This window comes from Maylandia zebra, linkage group LG17 (assembly GCF_041146795.1).
Source record: "Maylandia zebra isolate NMK-2024a linkage group LG17, Mzebra_GT3a, whole genome shotgun sequence".
NCBI classification, from domain to species: Eukaryota; Metazoa; Chordata; class Actinopteri; order Cichliformes; family Cichlidae; genus Maylandia; species Maylandia zebra.
Genome location: NC_135183.1, coordinates 21,527,067 through 21,547,925, shown reverse-complemented (window position 1 = coordinate 21,547,925; position 20,859 = coordinate 21,527,067). Strand labels below are relative to the sequence as shown.

The 20,859-nt window shown below is 38.6% G+C and overlaps 1 long non-coding RNA gene across 1 annotated transcript; it reads left to right on the top strand.

Moving 5' to 3' along the window:
• Nucleotides 1-770: 770 nt before the first annotated feature.
• Nucleotides 771-3,026, top strand: LOC112436343 (uncharacterized). The gene is made up of 5 exons (XR_003025041.2): nucleotides 771-887; nucleotides 1,717-1,746; nucleotides 2,217-2,285; nucleotides 2,492-2,566; nucleotides 2,962-3,026. It is a non-coding gene; the product is annotated as an uncharacterized LOC112436343 (long non-coding RNA).
• Nucleotides 3,027-20,859: the final 17,833 nt, after the last annotated feature.

The following is a 20,859-nucleotide window of genomic DNA, read 5'->3' as shown; positions in this document are numbered from 1 at the left end:
CACGTAGCACATCATTATATACCAGCTAGCCCAACTTCAGTAACCATACAAACGTCACTGCTGTTTAGTTTTCTGTCTTCATTTATGCTGGAAGTGATAGCAGAGCTGTACGTTTTAATTTGTTTCCAAAACCCCGCAGTCAGGACATGCTACATTGTATTTAGATAGAAGCTAGCGAGCTAACTCCCTGCTAACTTCTAACTCCATTAAATGTCATAAATTCCGTTTTCATGGATGCCTGGATGTTAAACTCAATTGTTACACCTGGTAGAGCAGAACGCTGATCATTTTATTAAAGATGAAAGACTTTAGACAGTTTTTCAACTCTCAGTAATCCCATAGTGATCGTTTGATATATGGACCTGCAGCGGAGTTTAGACCCAGACACGGCTAGTGACGTCAGACTGAACAACCGGATTATCACGTCCGTACAATATTGTGCGAACGTGACAATTATGTATATTATAATAACGTGATATTATATTATACAAACATGAAAAGCATAATGTTAGAACAATAAACATTTCACGTCATAACGTGATACAGCTCTATTTTTCTTTTGCCTGGGTGGCAGCTCCACGCTTCCATAATTTGGTAATCAAAATATGTAACTTAATTAATTATATTGTGACGTACTTTTGCCTTTTCTTATTATTCTGCCTTCTCAATAACTATCAAAGCCTATTCACATTTAATTTGGCTTTCACAGAAATCCTACCTCTCCTTCTGGCTACAGATTGTTGTGACAGCCCTGATTGTACTGCATCTGAACAGGGAACAGTCTGCCACATTAATGTATTTTTAAGTGACTTGTTTGTAATACATGAATTTGTTTTTTACAGATGTCAAAGTCTCAACCTCATGCTGCCCTCCCCCATCCTCCTAAAGTAAGTATTTGTTGTTGTAGTTTTTTATGCGGTGTCTGTGTCACATGCTAATCATAACTGTTTTCTAACAGATTTTCCAAAACACTAGTTATGTTTGTTGTCATTCAGACCAATACTACTGCTTAGACATTGTTTAGTTGTCATGCATGTTTGACAAGCTCGTTATGATACCAAAACAGTAGGCCTATCACAATAATCGATATATCGACTTAACACACAATACATGTACATGACCTCAATAATTGTTGATGATGTAATTTATCTGCCATTATATTTACAAAAATAAAATATAATGATAACAAAACAATAACATTAAATAACATTGTTTTCTATTTGTTAGAAAATTTACTATTTATTCAAGTTTTTAAGGTATCTAATATTTTGATTCCTAATTTCAATGATCTAAATACTTTAAGAATTAGATGTTGGTTTGTCAATTGAAAGTGTGTAGATCTTGCATTATGGTGGTGTTATATTATGATTATACATTCAAAGACATAAAATGGTCTTAAAATGACAATGACATAACTTGTCGCAATTGTTTATGGGGCAATATACCGACCAACAAAAAGTCGCTATCGTAACAGGCCTTCAAAACAGACGGTTTTATGATTGATAAATTCAAAAAATAACTACATTTAATTTCTCTGAGATTCTCTAATATTCAGTTACAGTTCACAACACAGCTACCCGTACATGCAGTATTATACTGTAAATATAAATCTCTGCATTTAGCATCCCACTAGAAGCGTCACAGTTACTGCCTCTTTTTTTTTTTTTTTTACAAATACCTGTACTATCACTAACACATTTACTGTTTTACTTTTAGCCTGTGGATACAAATGCAGATTTCCTTAATGTAAGTTGTGCATTTTAATTACATCATGTTATTTTTATTATTATTTATTTATTTATTTATTTTATTTTACTTTACATTCAAATATTTCAAGCTTCTTGGTTAAAGAAGCTTGATTGCTAGTAGGTAAAGAATAGTTCACCTATAATTCATATTCCCAATTAATTTCTCACCTCTGATTGAATGCCTTTGTTTGTTTTCCTTTTGACTATAACAAAACATTTTTGCTGGATATATATGGTGAATTTATATGCATAGATACAGTCGTAGTGCTTGACACATGCAAACAGCAGTAGATGTACTAAAAAGGAAATAATTACAATCATGATGTTGATTGCTGATGTCAGTATATATATTTTAGAGGAATGTTTTGTTTTTCACCCAAAATGAACTATATTGCTTCAGAAGAGATTTATTACCCTACCGGACTCTTATATATTGTTCTGTTTTTTGTTTGTTTTTGTTATTTTCAGGTTCAATGGTGCGTGTTCTTCTAATGGCCGCCTTCCCACTGGAGGTTTTGATCCACAGCAATTTAAAAGGTAATCAGCTTTGAAAGTCAGTTCAAATGGTTAGCTAATAGTACTTTAAAAAGCCTACAACTCTGTCACCAGTTTCTTTACCAAAAATTACCCATAAAAGTATCGCTCAATAGCATATATTGTAGTTCAAATGTTTAGTTGTACAAAAATCTAATTTTTGGAAATCTAAAACTAGTCAAACACTCAAATGTTCATGCTTTTTATAGGAGGACAGAGCAAAACGGACATCGGCGCAGAGTGAAGAACTGCCCTTGATAAGGACACTATGACAGCCATATATAGTAAGTGAAGACTTTCTGTGTATCTAAAATTGCATACAGCACAAGTAACTTACTTTGCAACCATTAAAATAGGTTGTAAAGTAAGTTACCAATACAAATAGGTGATGATGCATTGTAGTGGTTGGTCTCAGACAAAGAAGGTCAACAGATTTATGAATGCTGGAAGGTAAGGAGAGACGACCAAAAGGGGTGTTAGCATTACTGTAATGTGAACTGGATAGACTTCCCATCTAGGAAAAAAAAGAGGTAAAATTATGCGTAAAATATATCTGTATTAATATCTGTATCTATATAAACAGAAATATCTGTTTGCTAAATGAAGCCAGCTAACATAAATCACATTTTTATTTTAACTCTGATAAAAGTAATAGAACTGTGACTTTTGTTTGTTACAGTGGCGGTAAGGAAGGGGTTTCCCAGCGTGTCCAGAAGGGCTTTGAGGATTGCCGTGAAAGCTGGGGAAACTGAGACTGCTGGAAAAGGAAAAGAAATTACATTTTAAGTATGCTGACTTATGTTCATACAATCACACACACATATACACATACACACACATATGTGTGTGTGTGCATGTATATATATATATATATATATATATATATATATATATATATATATATATAGCATTACTTCCGGCGCCCCCTGTGTGCGGCAGCCTGTTACAGCAGCTCTGCTCATTCTGAGTTTCTTTCTTTCTTATCTTTTCTTCTCGTAATTTTTTATAACTAACGTATCAGTAATTAGACTCTGCAACCATGTTCTACCGTTTTGTGCTAGTTCTGGTCGTTTTTCTTAGTTTATTTCTACTTTTTTCACGCGTGTCTGGGGACCCAGAGCAGGGATCCTTTGTTTACAGTAAGGATCAGCTGTTAGCGCTGCGTCCCGCAGCGGTACTGCCGGCGGACAGACCCGACATTCCCAGCGAGCTGAGGAGGAAAAGACGGGGGTGTCGTGCTGGGAAGGAGTGCCGTCGCCCGAGAAGGAGACGTTATCGACCATCTCTTCCTTCTGTAATCATTGGAAACGTAAGATCTTTGCCCAATAAGATGGATGAGCTCACGTCGCTAACCTGGTCACAGAGGGAGTACCGGCAATGTAGCATCATGATGCTAACGGAGTCGTGGCTAACACCGCTAACTCCGGACACAAGCGTGACACTACCGGGATTTCAGATGCTGCGAGCGGACAGGACGAGAGAGAGCGGTAAGAGGAAAGGAGGGGGACTGGCAGTTTTTGTGAACGACAGATGGTGTAACCCTGGGCACATCACTGTGAAAGAACAACTCTGCAGCAGAGACATTGAGCTGTTAGCCGTTAGCATGCGTCCGTACTATCTGCCCCGGGAATTCTCGCATGTTATCGCAATAACAGCGTATGTCCCCCCCTCGGCCAACGCGGATGCAGCCTGTGACACTCTCCACTCAGTGGTCAGCAGACTGCAAACACAATCTCCGAGAGCCCTTCTCATAATATCAGGGGACTTCAATCATGCCTCTTTGGACTCCACACTGCCCACCTTCACCCAGTATGTGACCTGCTCAACCAGAGACAATAAAACACTGGACTTACTGTATGCCAATGCTGAAGAGGCATACAGTTCATCACCTCTCCCTCCACTGGGCAAATCTGACCACAACCTGGTGCACCTTGTCCCTGTGTATGAGCCCTTAGTGCGCAGGGTGCCACCAGCCACCCGCACAGTGCAGAGATGGTCAGAGGAGAGCGAGGAGGCTCTTAAGGACTGTTTTGAGTCGACTGTGTGGGAGGTGATCTGTGACGACCATGGAGAGGACATCGACAGCCTTACTACATGCATTACTGACTATATTAATTTCTGTGTGGATAACACCGTACCTACCAGGACTGTACGGTGTTTCTCCAACAACAAACCTTGGATTACCCCAGAAATTAAAGCTGTCCTCAAGCAGAAGAGGAGGGCCTTCAAATCCAAAGACAAAGAGGAGTTGAAAAGGGTGCAGAGAGAGTTGAGGGGACTGATAAGGAATGGGAAGGACAGCTACAGGCAGAAGATGGAGAACCAGCTTCAGCAAAACAACGTTGGTGAAGTCTGGAGAGGCCTCAGAACCATCTCAGGCCACAAACAGCAGAACTCTCTGCCTGGGAGGGATGTGAGGTGGGCAAATGAACTGAATCATTTCTTCAACAGATTTGATTCAACCATGAGACAGTCTACAACATCGGCTGCAGACTCACCCACCCCCACTGCTGCTGTTCCACCTCTGACACCTCAGACACTTCACACCTCCTCTATTCACCCTGCTCACTCCTCCCCACCCCCAACAACAGCATCCAATACACACTCAACACAAGGCTCCAGCCTGTCTCTCTCAACCACCCAGGTTAGGAGGGAACTGAGGAGGATTAATGGCAAGAAGGCAGCGGGCCCAGATGGCATCAGCTCGAGGGTCGTCAGGTCCTGCGCGGACCAACTGTGTGGGGTGATGGAGCACCTCTTCAACCTGAGCCTGAGGTTGGGAAGAGTCCCACAGCTCTGGAAAACCTCCTGTGTTGTACCAGTGCCAAAGACTTCACGCCCCAAGGACCTCAACAGCTACAGGCCGGTGGCTCTGACATCCCACCTGATGAAGACCCTGGAGCGGTTGGTCCTGGCTCAGCTTCGGCGCCTAACAAGCTCATCACTGGACCCACTTCAGTTTGCCTACCAGCCTGGCATTGGAGCGGATGATGCCGTCATTCACCTCCTACATCGTTCCCTCGCTCACCTGGAGACCGCTGGAAGCACTGTGAGAATCATGTTCTTTGATTTCTCCAGTGCCTTCAACACTATTCTTCCCTCGGTTCTGAAGGACAAGCTGGAGAACTCTGGAGTGGACCATCACCTCACTACCTGGATTTTGGACTACCTCACCGACCGACCACAGTATGTGAGGACTCAGGGCTGTGTGTCGGACAGGGTCGTCTGCAGTACGGGGGCCCCACAGGGAACGGTTCTGGCTCCGTTCCTCTTCACCATCTACACTGCAGACTTCTCCCACAATTCCACCCAGTGCTTCCTGCAGAAGTTCTCTGATGACTCTGCAATAGTCGGCCTCATCACTGATGGGGACGACAAGGAGTACAGAGGACTGACTCAAGACTTTGTGGACTGGTGCCAGCTGAACTACCTCCAGATCAACGCCAGTAAAACCAAGGAGCTGGTGGTAGACTTCCGCAGGCACAAGCATTCTCCACTGCAACCACTGAACATCCAGGGTATGGACATTGAGGCTGTGGACAGCTACAGGTACCTTGGTGTTCATCTGAACAACAGACTGGACTGGACTCATAACTCAGACGCCCTCTACAGGAAAGGGCAGAGCAGGTTGTACCTGCTGCGGAGACTCAGGTCGTTTGGGGTGGAGGGCCCACTCCTGAAGACCTTCTATGACTCTGTGGTGGCTTCTGCTATCTTTTATGGTGTGGTCTGCTGGGGCGGCAGCATCTCTGCTGGGGACAGGAAGAGACTGAACAGGGTGATCCGAAGGGCCAGCTCTGTTCTAGGATGCCCTCTGGACCCAGTGGAGGTGGTGAGTGACAGGAGAATGGCGGCTAAGCTGTCATCCCTGTTGGACAACGACTCCCACCCCATGCAGCAGACTGTGACAGCACTGAGCAGCTCCTTCAGTGGGAGACTGCGGCACCCACGGTGTGGGACGGAGAGATTTCGCAGGTCTTTCCTCCCCACTGCTGTCAGACTCCACAACAAAGACTTTAACTGAACAAACACACACATCCACACATGTGCAATAACACTAAGTGCAATAATCTTTTCTGGCATCGTTGTATTTTTACTCAGTTGTATATAGCATTCGTATTCTATTTTTATCTTATTGTATATTTTTATTCTATTTTATTCTACTGTATATAGTATATTATTTTATTCTATTCTGTACAGCTGTGTACTGTATTTATTCTTATTGTATTCTAATTTTTGCGTCATAACTTTTGCACTGTCCACTTCCTGCTGTGACAAAACAAATTTCCCACGTGTGGGACTAATAAAGGTTATCTTATCTTATCTTATCAAATAAAGATTTCTTTCAGATGTTACATGTGAATGTGTTTTCTTAGAAATATATGAAGGGTTAAATTTATATTTTTTTGAATGATTTTAAATAAATTTAAATTGTATTTTGAAATATATTTTATTAATATATTTCAAAATATACAAAAAATGGCCAAAAAATATATGTGCTAAAATACATTTCAAAATACATAAACATATTTCAAAATGTATTTTAAAATACATTTTGAAATATATTTCAAAATATACCAAAAAATGGCCAAAAAATATATGTGCTAAAATACATTTTAAATATATAAATATATTTTAAAATGTATTTTAGCACATATATTTTTTGGCCATTTTTTGAGTGAGTGACAGGAGAATGGCGGCTAAGCTGTCATCCCTGTTGGACAACGACTCCCACCCCATGCAGCAGACTGTGACAGCACTGAGCAGCTCCTTCAGTGGGAGACTGCGGCACCCACGGTGTGGGACGGAGAGATTTCGCAGGTCTTTCCTCCCCACTGCTGTCAGACTCCACAACAAAGACTTTAACTGAACAAACACACACATCCACACATGTGCAATAACACTAAGTGCAATAATCTTTTCTGGCATCGTTGTATTTTTACTCAGTAAAAAAATGGCCAAAAAATATATGTGCTAAAATACATTTTAAATATATAAATATATTTTAAAATGTATTTTAGCACATATATTTTTTGGCCATTTTTTGTATATTTTGAAATATATTTCAAAATGTATTTTAAAATATATTTTTTTACCGTATGGGTGTCGGACTAAGGTGCTCGTAAATCTGGGAGTAATCTGGGTCCTAAACTCCGTCCAATTCAGGTCCCAAAGTCAAATGAACACTGCAGCATAACCGAGAGTTAAGACTAAGTTAAGTCTAAATTCTTCCATCTTTAATAAAACGATCAGAATTGCTGCTTTACCAGGTGTAACTATGAAGTTTAACATCCAGGCATTCGTGAAAACAGAATTTATTACATTTAACAGAGTTAGAAGTTAGCCGGAAGTTAGCTCGCTAGTTTCGCTAGTTACCTAAGCATGATATTGCATGTTCTGACTGAGAGATTTCTGAAAAAATTCAAACGTACTGCTCTGCTATCACTTGTAGCAGACATAAATGAAGACATGAAACTAAACAGCAGCGACGTTTGCAGTGTTACTGAAGTTGGGCTAGCTGCTATATAATGATGTGCTACGTGATCGCTAGCGACACAGCTATGTTAGCATAACACAAACAGTGAAGCTGGAGGAATCAACACTAACACTTTTCCACTCGATAAAAGTTAACGTGAAGGTTCCTGATGGTTAGAGACAAATGCAATCACATGGCAGGATGCTGTAAATGGACCAAACTTCAGTCAGGAGAACAACTGAGATAATCCATCCACAATAGAAGTTTAGTCATTAATATACTGCAACAACATGGGACTAGAGCAGCTGTGATAGAATACAGCATTAATGAATCAATGGTACAGAAGTGGAGGAAGCAAGAAGAATGAGTTGAATAAAGTGATTTATCTGACTGCTTTGTTTCACTTAATGTGCCTTACAATCCCGTGCACCTTATGGTCCGAAATATACATATTTGACTTTTTTATTTGGCACACTGCAGTTTAATGTTGCAAAGCACCTCTTTTTACCCATATGGAAAAGAAATAGTAAAAACTTATATGTGATTACTCATGAAAGTGGCCACTTTCATGAGTAAATCATATAAGGCTTACATGATTTACTCATGAAAATGGCCACTTTCTCATTACTTTCATACATTGTTTTAGTAAGTATCCAAAACATACAAGTTTCATTATATAATTTTTCAAGGGATCTTATATCTGTTTTCACTCTTATATGCTTTTCATACAAGTTTCACACAAGACAGATACAAACTTTATAAGATTTATATATATATCTTTTCCATTTGGGTAACTTCAGTGGATAATATACATGGTTATGCTCAGGATATGTCAGCCCATTTCTACTGGAAATGCCTTTTGGTTAAACTTTCAGCAAGGAATTTGCAAGGGGTTGTGCTAGTAAAGGTGTGGAGTTGTATTTTGTCTCGCAGAAATTATTCTTGTCAGTTATATCGTTATCACAAATTTTCAAATATATATCGTGATATATATTTTTGGCCATATTGCCCTGCCCTACAAGGTATGCAGAAGTCCATCTCTATTTGTTAAAAGCAGTAGATGTTAAAGTCCCTATCAATATAGCACAGCACTTGCCCTGAAAGAGCTGACAAAGTCTTTTGCGACACATCAGCCAGCTTTGTAAGGCGTTTAAGCCATTTATCACGAGACCACCACAGGCTGATCAAACCTGGGTGGGTGTTGCATTGTACCAACCGGCCCACAGCCCACACTGTGGTTTTTGCGTGTGTGTACCTGGTGCCAGATATTCCAAGCAGCCTAAAGAACCCCCCATCCCTGCCTTCTGAATTAACGTATCAATAAAGCTGTTTTTCTAGTAGGAACAGGAACATTGAAAGTCTTTGGCCAAATCTGGCAGAACTTTGTTGATTGTATAGGAGTTATTTTTCTGTGAATCAGGGTCCTAATATTACTTTGCCATGATTTTTGGTATGATTTTTTAAATACCAAAATCATTAGCTTCCAGGGTTCCAGTATGCTGAGCATGGTGCCTTAGTGTAATGGGAGTGGGCCCAGGAACTGATGCTTACCCTGTGCGCTTGACTGTCCTCTTAAACTCGTTCCATGTGAGGGGGCTTGGATCCAACTGGTGCTTTGGGAATGTTACCCGAGATAGTAATTTGCATGTGCCTTTAATTGTCAAAAATGAGTCTTCCTTGGGTGCTTTCTTCATGTCAAATAATTTTTTCACAAACTTTAAGAGATCTCTGTAGAAGGAAGTTCTTGTGCAATTTTTGTTCTTATGTCGTTTCCTGAGAATCTCTGCCCTTTGCAGCACTGCAAGTTGCTGCTTGATATCATCCTGTAGTGCCTCAAGTCCTTTCTTTTTTGCTTTTGTGGCCTTCTTTCACTGTTTCCCCAGGATCTTTCTCAGATGAACAGAATCAACTTTTGGAGGTTTCCTCAGGATCCTTCTTTATTTCACAAGTCTTTGGATTTCCTCTTATCTCCTGGATTTGAGCAGGGCTGATAATGTTTCTGTGCCGTTGGAATTTTGCTCGTCACCCCTTACCTTACCTAATATGGACAAAAATACCTGAAGAGCGTTCCCAGCACCTTGTTGAATCTATGCCCCACAGAATTAAGGAAGTTCTGAAGGGCATCCGATGTAGTATTAGAAAGGTGTGCCGAATACAGTGTCTGGTGAGTTCATGTTGTATATCTGACTGCTTTCTTTCTGATTAGCACTTAGAAGAAATGTTGCTACACTAAATATGCAGTCATCTAAAACAGAGTCATGCATGTGTTGCATGTTAAAAGCAACTTATTAGGCAATGACATTTGCACAAATTGATTGGTTGCAGTTTTTTTAGTTTTAGTGTGAGTGTACAAAATTATTTTGCAGTAGTTTAGCTGAAAACGAATGACTGAAACTGACAATAGCTGGTGGGCGGAAGTTTTAAACTTTTACATTTTCTGCATTTGACATGTACTGCTGTTATTTGATTTTCTATACAAGCGAGGCGTTACATCACCATAGTGCTTCTGGCTTAAAAAGCATTATGTCTCATTTTTGTAAGCTTCGAGCTTTCCGATAAGTTGAAAAATTACATGCTCCTGCATAACCTGATATAATTTTTCAAGGCCCCTGGGCTCATAACCCCCTCTCATACCCTTTTAGTGAAATATAGACAGCATTGTCATTTAGCAGTAACAGGGAAGTTTCCCTTAGTTGTTGTAAGGTTGGAAATATGAAGTTTTCATGTGACAACTGTGATGTATTTTTTTCATCAAACCCAAGTCAATATGTGTGGTTTGATGTAGGTAGGTGTGGCACACACACTTGATTCTCAGCATCACTTTCTTTGAATAGCCAGGCGGCTCATGACTAATCGCAGACAGAGACTCAATGATGAAAGCTGCCCATATGGAAAAGATATATATAAATCTTATAAAGTTTGTATCTGTCTTGTGTGAAACTTGTATGAAAAGCATATGAGTGAAAACAGATATAAGATCCCTTGAAAAATTATATGAAGAAACTTGTATGTTTTGGATACTTACTAAAACAATGTATGAAAGTAATGAGAAAGTGGCCACTTTCATGAGTAATCACATATACGTTTTTACTATTTCTTTTCCATATGGGTGATCACATATGCTCTGCAGTCTGTGTGGCAATAACACACACACTCGTACAGACAGCGGCACCTCACAGAAGAACAAACAACCGAGAGTGTCATGATCCTGGCAGCGCTTATAAATCTGTCATCTTGAAACTTCTGTTGCACTTATGAAATCACTTTTTTACTATCCTGGACTTTAATTTGATGAAAAAAACAAAAACCAGAGAACACTGCAGGCATATACATTTAGCTTTGCGTGCAGATAATAATTTAAATAATTTATTTGAAGAAGGAGCTGCTGTAGCCTTTTTGTGTCCCCGGGTACAAAAAGGTTGCCCTAGCAAACGTAGCTGCCTACCTGTAGCTACTTTTAACAATTTTTTTTTAGGTTTAGCTCTGCTATCCACCTGTTATTTTAAACAGGCGGTTGCCTCTAAAGCCTTGATTATGCTTTCCATGTCTGTAAGCCCACTACGGTCCCCTCAAAGTGCATTGCCTGCCTGTTTTTTGGGTTTTTTATACTCATCCAAAGAGTCTTTATATTACAATGCAGTAAGTGACGCAGTCATTGCGTCTCCAACTGTCCATGTCCACAATAGAGTATAATCAAGGCTTTACAATCCATACACTTCTATGTGAGGAACTCTGGAGAAAGTTTCTTCAAAAATCCAAAGGATATGAGGCTCGTTTTCACAACCAAGCACCTCACATCATCTATACCCAACATTATCAGTGAGCAACACTTGCAAACTGAGGTTAGCAATATAGTCATTGATATCATAAGTCAACAAGCCACTGGCTTCCGGCACAAAACAGATTCCAACACAAACTCCACATAAAGAGAAAAAACATACCGATACAGTGACTGTATGTATTTGCCTAGTCACACTGTAAACACGAAAATGAGTTAAGGTTAGCCAGCTAGCTACCACACTGAATATCATGAAGTGTTTTAACATTACTGTAGCTGTTGGCGTAACGTTTATTAGCATTTGTGAGAAGAAAACACGTTTATCTAATGAAGCCATTCTGGCCAAGCGTGAGTTTGGCCATCAGGGCGTACCTAAGACCAGGATCAACAGGACAATTAATACATGGAGGAACTGATTGTTTTGGTGAAGCTTTTCAAATGCTAGCGTGATTGCTCCTGTTGCGGTAATCTATTGAAACTGCTGGGATTTTGTAAACTCAATGGCACTGTGTTTTTCCATGTTGACTTATAGCTGTCCAGATCATCCATGAACACCTTTTGGTAAACCTCTGTAGTCTGACTCTGCGATATAGTCAGTTAAGGATCACGTAAAATGTAACTTCAGTGTACATCAGGAGTAATTCCAAAATGGGTTTTTTTGTTTTTGTTTGTGGAGATACTTTAAGTGGACATGTGATTGAGAGACAACCCATATGGAAAAGATATATATAAATCTTATAAAGTTTGTATCTGTCTTGTGTGAAACTTGTATGAAAAGAATACAAGAGTGAAAACAGATATAAGGTCCCTTGAAAAATTATATAATGAAACTTGTATGTTTTGGATACTTACTAAAACAATATATGAAAGTAATGAGAAAGTGACCACTTTCATGAGTAAATCATGTAAGTTTTTACTATTTCTTTTCCATATGGGACTGCCCCTGATAATCATGTTGTAGTGTTTCTCTTTAGTGACTTTCTCTTTTGTTTTCTTTTTAATGTTGTGCAATTTCTTGTATTATCTGAAACAAATAAAGATACAATACAATACAATACTTATACTCTTTAGTTAAGTTTTTATTTTTTTAAACTTCGAATCTTTGTTTAGTTTCCTGCTAATTTTGTGCAACACTTATCCCTAATTATCCAATCAGTCTTCTCAGTGTATATACCACCTGTTGTCTACCCTCCAGTTGCCAGATAGTTATGATTCTAATGGTAATCAAGCAGTTTTTGCTATTTCCTAGCTATTTTCCCCTCATATTTTTCTGTTAGGATTTTTTTGAACCTGTGCTTCAGCCTGAAGTTAAATTTTATACCATGTTGCTGAACCTTTGGACTGTTTTTGAGTGTCTGGGTCTAAACTCCGCTGCAGGTCCATATATCAAACGATCACTATGGCATTACTGAGAGTTGAAAAACTGTCTAAAGTATTTCATCTTTAATAAAATGATCAGTGTTCTGCTCTACCAGGTGTAACAATTGAGTTTAACATCCAGGCATCCATGAAAACGGAATTTATGACATTTAACGGAGTTAGAAGTTAGCAGGGAGTTAGCTCGCTAGCTTCTATCTAAATACAATATAGCATGTCCTGACTGCGGGGTGTTGGAAACAAATTAAAACGTACAGCTCTGTTGTCACTTCCAGCATAAATGAAGACAGAAAACTAAACAGCAGTGACGTTTGTAGGGTTACTGAAGTTGGGCTAGCTGGTATATAATGATGTGCTACGTGACCGCTAGCGACACAGCTATGTTAGCATAATATAAACAAGCTAACTTTTTTTCCACTCAATAAAAGTTAACGTGAGTGTTCTCGGTGGTCAGGAACAAATGTAATCGCATGGCAGGATGCTGTAAAAGGACCAAACTTCAGCCAGGTGAACAACTGAGATAATCCATCCACAATACGAGGTTAGTCATTCATATACTGCTGCATGGGCTGGGCTGTAGTTACATCCTAAGGTTTTAAAAACTGAGCTTAAATTAGCGGTAATAAAAGCCGAGGGAGGTCAACAGTGATCACTGACTGTTTTAGGAACTTTTTGAGATCAAATAGAAGAAAATACATAACATTAAACATGTTAACAACACAAATGCCATATTAAACGCAGACTACTTTAGACCCGGAAGTAGGATTCGTCGCGTCATCACTGAACAACCGGATAGGTTTCATAACAATTCGTCAATTGTTATCCGGGCACAAACAAAGGGGCTCATTTCTGTATTGAGCATTATTCTTTTTAATTTGCCCAAATAACACTCGAAGAAACAGCTGATCCCCCGTTTTAACTTGATTCTTGCTGACGCAACAATTTTGTTATATTCAATTAGGATACTCTGATTGCTTTAGAGAAAAAAATATTCATAATAAATATAATAAATTGTAACAAATCTGTTTTGGACAAAAACGGTGGATCATTTTTGCTCTTTTACTATAATTTCTCAACTGTGTGAATTTAGAGCACAACGACATCAGATAAAACGCGACAACAAAAAGCAAAGATTAGTTTAAGAAATCAAAACTTCTTTCTAAAAACGCAAGATTTATAGAAATCATAACATTTCAAAAACTACTCGAAAAAACAAGAAAGAGAGACTGTGTTAAAATCATTTTGAGAATGACATTGTAAGAATGTCCTTTAATAAAAAATTACCTTCACAATTTGATTTGTACCATTCAAGTGATATTTTTGACGATAACCTTCTCACATTTCAAATGTATGGCGTGTGGTTAGATTGTTGGGTAAGTGTTTTATGTAAACATAAATGTCAGCATTTTAAAATATAATATAAGAAACAAAAATTATACAAATCAGCAACAGAGAAGATGGGGGGGAAGGGGCACTTAGATCAGTGCTCTGTGCAACAGATAATCAGGATTGGGAATGGGGATCTTTAATGGCTGTCAATTAAAAACTAATTAGAGGGTGTAAGCTCAGCGAGATCGGTTATCAGTCCATTTATCATCACGCAGCTGTCTCAAACGTGCGCGCACACACGCAGACACACACACATCTTATCATATAGACATTGTATTCAGTATTTTTTCTGGCTGTTTCTTTGCCTCTAGCGTTGTGCACATGGACTACAGCAACACACCTGCACACAGACACAGACAGTAAATACATATGGAGCTCATTCAGCACCAAACCAGCTGTAATAGACACATTCCCTCCTCCATGTCTTTCATTTACCAGGACAGAATTGCCTCTGAATTGATGGCAAATAGTGGAATTTGACCCAAATGTATTTCTATAAATGGCTGTGAACAGATAGACAAATGAAAACACATGACCTGATGAAATTGCAGAAATTCAAATTCAGTGAATGACTTGTACGGTGACAAGCAATTAGTGGCAAATGGAAGTATATATCTCGAGGGGCATCAATCTAACTTGAAAGGAGCATGTTCAGTAGAAGCACAAGTACATTGGGGTCTAGTGACTTTGCATTTCAGGCTTGATGTCATGTACTCAGACTGTTGTTCAAAGCAAAGCATTCATCACTCATCCAGAAATTTCACACTAAACTCAATGTTGCACGCTGGTTATTACTTACATAAATCCCCACATGCAGTGTGTTTTAAAAGGGTACTGGGTTAATCAGCTACAAAACGAAAAAATATATTGGTTTAAATGCATGTTGTTCATCAGAAAAATATGTTCTTTTATTCACTCAGTCCTTGTTTGTGGCTCATTTATCATGAATTAGTGCATCAGTAGGGTATGGTAAGGAGGCGATCAGCTTGTGGTATGGCAGAGGTGTTATTGTTTGCTTTGATAGTGGTCATTAGCTCATCTGTTCTTGTGGGTTGGGTGTTTTATGTCTTCCTCTTGACAGTACTCCATGTTTAGCCAGGAATGTTGGCTAGCCAGTAAAAGACTAAGGTTGTCACAATACTATAATTCTAAATTCAATACCAATACCTGGAAAATACTTGATACTCAATACCAATTTCCAATGCCACAGGCAAAAGATTATGAGGGGGTTTTTTTTGGGGGGGGGGGGGTTCTTAAATAAAGATTAGAACAACACAACACTATTTTTGTGGCAACATTATTTTTTAGATTGAGTGATGTAGTGTAACATAATTATAGGATGAATAAATGCAACCTGAGGTAGGCTGTTACTGTTGCTAGCTAGTTGGTGCTAGGCTTTTCTTGGCTTCAGTCTGAAAGAAACGTAGCAGTGTTTAGAGTGAAATTGCACTATTTTGCTAATTTAACACAGTCTGTTATAACATTTTATACCAGATGTGCTTCCTGACACAACCATCCCAATTACTCAGGCTTGAGATCAGCACTAGAACTACACTAGCTCGTGACCCCTTGGAGCTGGGTTTGAGGCTAATATTGGTAATAATTAAGTGACTAACATATAAATGTGCACAGCCAGGTTCACATTTATGATTTTATGACATGATTGAATTCTTACGTATTGTTGAAATTACAGCTTTACTGACCTCTTAAAATTCTGGAGTTACTCAGTGTTGTGAATGTGAACTGCTTGTGAAGTGAACTGAATGTGAAGCTGTATGTCACCTGAAGGCAAAGAAGGCACTACTGGCATCAATACTGTTGGAAATGAGTGTCTATCCAGTAGTATTTTTTACTATTGAGTGGAAGCAAAAATCTATTTTTGACAACCCTACTAAACACAGTAATAACTTGATCAGCAAACCATTTGGTAGTTTTCTTGGCACCTGCAATTGGACTCATGAAATGCTCCAAAATTTCCTGGTAGACGGTTGTGTTGAATTTGGACTTGATAAAACTGTGGTCCAACCACACAAACACTAGTAGATAATATGTCACCCAAAATACTAACAGACTGCAGAAGCTTCATGCCTTGGATTCTGTGCCTCTTCAGTCTTCCTCCAAACTTTAGCAGCTTAATTTATAAATGAAATGCAAAAATAACTGGACCACAGTCCATTTTTTTTTTCTTAGCCCAGGTAAGATGCTTCTGATGTTTTCTATGCTTCAGGAACTGCTTGATATTAGGAATGAGACAGTTGTAGCCTCTGTTCTGAAGATATCTATGTTTCTCAGTGCATCAAGTTCTTGATGCATCAAGTTCTTGATGCACTGATGCCAGCATCAGTCTGTCCCTTGTGAACCTCTCCCAAGTTCTTGATTCAAATTTTGTTTAAAATCCCAAGCCTTGAGGCTTAATCATCCTGGCTGCTTGTCCACCTTTTTCTACCACTTATTTCCAAACAATTATATACAGACGTTTGTGCATGATCCCTTGTGTCAAGTGTAAGCACACTCAGTAATCTTCAGCATCAGTTTTCAACATGCAGGGTAAATTTTGAGAAGAGAAATATTTACTCCAATGCACAATCTTCTCCTAAACTTAACAGGGTAGTTGCTAGTTGCTCCTAACAATACAGCAGCAATTGAAAACAATGAAATGAAATGAAACAAATGAAAGGTAAGTCAAAACAAATAGCTTAACATACAAATATATCAAATAGTAAATGAACTGTAGCCTAATGACTGAAAAACCTTTAATGAAACAGCCATCCTGCCTTCTTACACGGACTTTCTCGGGACCATTAGTTCTGGGCAATAGCACATCGAGGCGCAGATCCAAAAAAAAATATTACTATTTGATGCCATGGAGTGAGAATGTTTTTGTATTTTCTGATCGTTGTTGTCGTTATAACCGGTAGCTTTTGTCTGCAACTTTTTTCTGTTGTCTGCATCCGGTGCTTGGACCAGTACTGCTGCTGGTCCCAATGGTGGCGAAACAACGCCATCTGCTCCCTCTGCGTGGCCGCCAGCTCGGCCACCATTCAGGACAGCGCCTCCCCTGGCTGGCCTGGTTGTGGTTCCGCTACGCCACACAGGTTTTGGCACCAGGTCCGTCATGACCTGACCACACATTGCACACAATGACACTTCTCAAACTTTCCATCATACTTTTATTTCCAGTTGTCAAATCTTACACCCGGCTGCAGCTTTTCAGCTGTCAGCCACACCAACAACAACGTCAGGACCAGTTCATTCTTCTTTTATGTAGGGGAGGCATGATAAGCTGCTTGAGCTCAGGTGTATCAGCCTCCCCCCGTGGCACGAACCACGGCCCGCCACATACACATTTCTGTTAACCGTCTTAGTTAAAATCATCTGGACCCACTAACTCACATTTGTGGATAAGGTTTTGTGTTTAAAGGGCAAATTGGAATAAATTACTTATTAGCTTTGATACAGAAGATCACTGATACACTGCTCAAAATTAATCAGTAGGGTCAGGGTAGGTGTTTGATTCTGCAGCGTAATTTTCTGTGACTAGAAATTAGCTCGTTCACGGACGAGGCTTTGAGGTATCATCTTTCAAAGCTTTGCCAAATGTTTTGAGTCTTTTTTTTACTCTTCAATATGAAAGTGTTTAAAACTGAGTGCGACAATAAATAATCAGCCTTTTAACTTAAATTGAGAATCCACTTGAGGGAGAGAGGTTTGATGATGCTTTATCAAATTGAAATCCACTAAAAGATTTTCTAATTGAGTGCAAATGCATTTGAATCCCTCTTAGATGTGGTTAAGTAGTCTTTTAAGGTAGATCTTTTAGTTTAGATATGTACAGTTTTATTACTCTCACTGCAGGGACATTTATTCTGCCAACACTGAGCCAATTCCAAATTGGAACAGAATATCAAAATCCAATCCTAGTCTTCAGTTTGTTTTGCATGCCAAAGACAAAAGCTTTGTTGGAGATATAATACACACCCGCATTCATCTCTTCTATACCAGAGTGAGAAAGACTGAAATCAACACACAATAACTTGTGAGGTTTATATAAATTAGTTCCACAAAACATTTTCTTGCATAATAATTTACGTTTTGTGTTAGAAATTGCTGTGTTAACAGAAGATAAAATCTAGGGCTATTTCCAAAATCATTTTACAACAACAGGTGAAGTTGCATACTATTTTTTGACAATAGAAAAATTCAGGGATTTTGTCGCAAAATGCCCCACATTTTTCTTAAGGAGCAAAATGAGTAATCAAAGGCAATTAGAAGTATTCTAAAAGTGAGAAAATGATAACTTGTAGCACCCTTGAGTCCATGTGTGTTCTCTTTTATGCTTTTTCAGGGCTTTTGAAGAAAAAAAGAAGCATAAAAGAATTCATTCTTTGAAATCTTTTCAAAAGCGTTGCCCTCAACATTGAAATGTGACCTAATTTGCTGAAATACTACAAACAAAATAAAATTACACACTTTGAACTACATGTGACCATCGACTTGGCAGTAGGAATACTGATGTAGGCTGCTATGCTTTTTTGTACCAACTACAAATGATGCAATGTTGTTTTAAAGGAAGCCAACTGAGCTACAAAATTGAGATAATCCTTCCAATTTCAAAATTGGACACTTCACAAAGAGAAAGTTTTTTGCAAGGACTTAATATTTATTTGTTGTTATTTTTTCAGTTCTAAGTGATTTTAGTTAGTTAGCATTTTTTTTCCTGTCATTTCGAGCTTCTACATTTTTAAAAAAAAAAACATTAGACACTTTAATATTTGCTTTTACATGGGGCTGAGCTAATGTTCTGATAATGTGGCAGGTCACCGTGTTGTTTTGGTTATGGCTTTTGACATATCGTGACTTTTTCATAGTCATTAACTTCACTGGTCCACTGTCCTTCATGAGTCAGTTCCAGATCCAATCCAATGAGCGAAGCAAAAACTTGAGGCAAATCAAATCAGTGTAGGTCAAATTACATGTTTTACATATCAGCTCTCCATTAAAAAATGAACACAAGTTTAAAAAGTTAAGCCCAACTGTAACTAGCATAAACGTGGATTCTTTCTAATACCAGCAGTGGGTGACTGCTGTGGTTAGAAAGAGAAGTCAGATTATATTAAAGTCATTAACAAATGAACTCTACTTCTTATTTGTCTCCGTGCCTCAGGAAACTTCTTCCATCTGTGTTTATGACCTCAATACATTATTTCAAGCCGTATTCAATACATCATGTTAATTTTGTAAATCATCATTAACTTTAGAGTAAAACAAATGATGGGGGTATATTTCGGAATTCACAACCTAAAAGGCCTGCAGAGTCCTCAGTTTCTCAAAAGTCAAACTACACCTTTGAACAGGAAAGGCAGCTTCCTTTCAGCCTCTATGGGGCAGCTGCTCTTTTTTTTTTTTTTTTTTTTTTTTTTCTCTTTTTTTTTTTTTCTCATTTGCTTGCTTCAGCAGCTGCTCTTGACCAGCAAACACACAGTCATAGTTCCACTTTCATCAGATCATCTGACATAGTTATATTTCAGGCTAGTCTACATATTTGTAGGATTGTCACTTGCAGAGCACCAAATTTTTGGAGGAAAGTATGATTGACTAACGTTTGTGTCGCTTGATTTACTCTAAGTTGTTCTTAATTCAAAGGTGAAGGAAATAATGTGCTATTTTGCAGTTGATGTGGTTATAATAGTTGCCCCTGAGAGTGTTGATTTATTTGGAGGTGAAGAACTTATCAGGACAAGCGTGTAATTAGCACAGATGGGTGGCTCAAAGCTGTGAGCACGGTGCAGTGAGTCCTGTAAATCGTCACGTAGTCGTCACCCTGAACATTTAGAGTCAAAACCCCACATTGCTGATGGTGTGCTTCATATGCAGGTGATAGGAGTCCTGAATTTGTGATAGTGGCATAATAGACTGAGCAGGGATAATTGTAAGAATCCAGTATGTTAAGTTTATATCCAACAAATGAAATGAGATTTAGTTATAGAAAATGGTAAATTGTTTAAAAGTGTGTTTTTGTTTGTTTGTTTTAAACAGGCTTTTCTAGTCTGCATACGAATGATATTCTTTGGTGAATGAAAGGTTATTGTTCATCAGCTTTATATCCCTTTAAAGTACAGTGTTGCACAACTTCACTAAAACGTCTATCACTTTGATCCAGTATTTTAAATTTGACTTCAGTCAGGCCATTATTTCTTTATACCCTACCTTGATCTCCTCCTTTTTGGACACTAAATGCAACAATGACCCCACATTACTTTAAGTCCAAGAAGTTTAACTCTTTGCTCACTAAATCCCCTGTAATCCTTTGATCACACAATAACTCTTCTCACTTTTCCTGCTTGAATTGTCTCGTGTGACTGAAGCACAATTTGCAACTAAGCACAGACTTTGAGAGAAATTTGTTTCACAGAAGTCAAAACTGATAAACAAAATTCAAACCATGACCAAATTATGTTTCTCTTACCTTATAATTGTTAGAATAATGAACCAAGAGAGCTAATTTAAAGGAAATGTTAAAGCTAAGCTTAGTACAGCAATGGCAAAATGTAAGACAG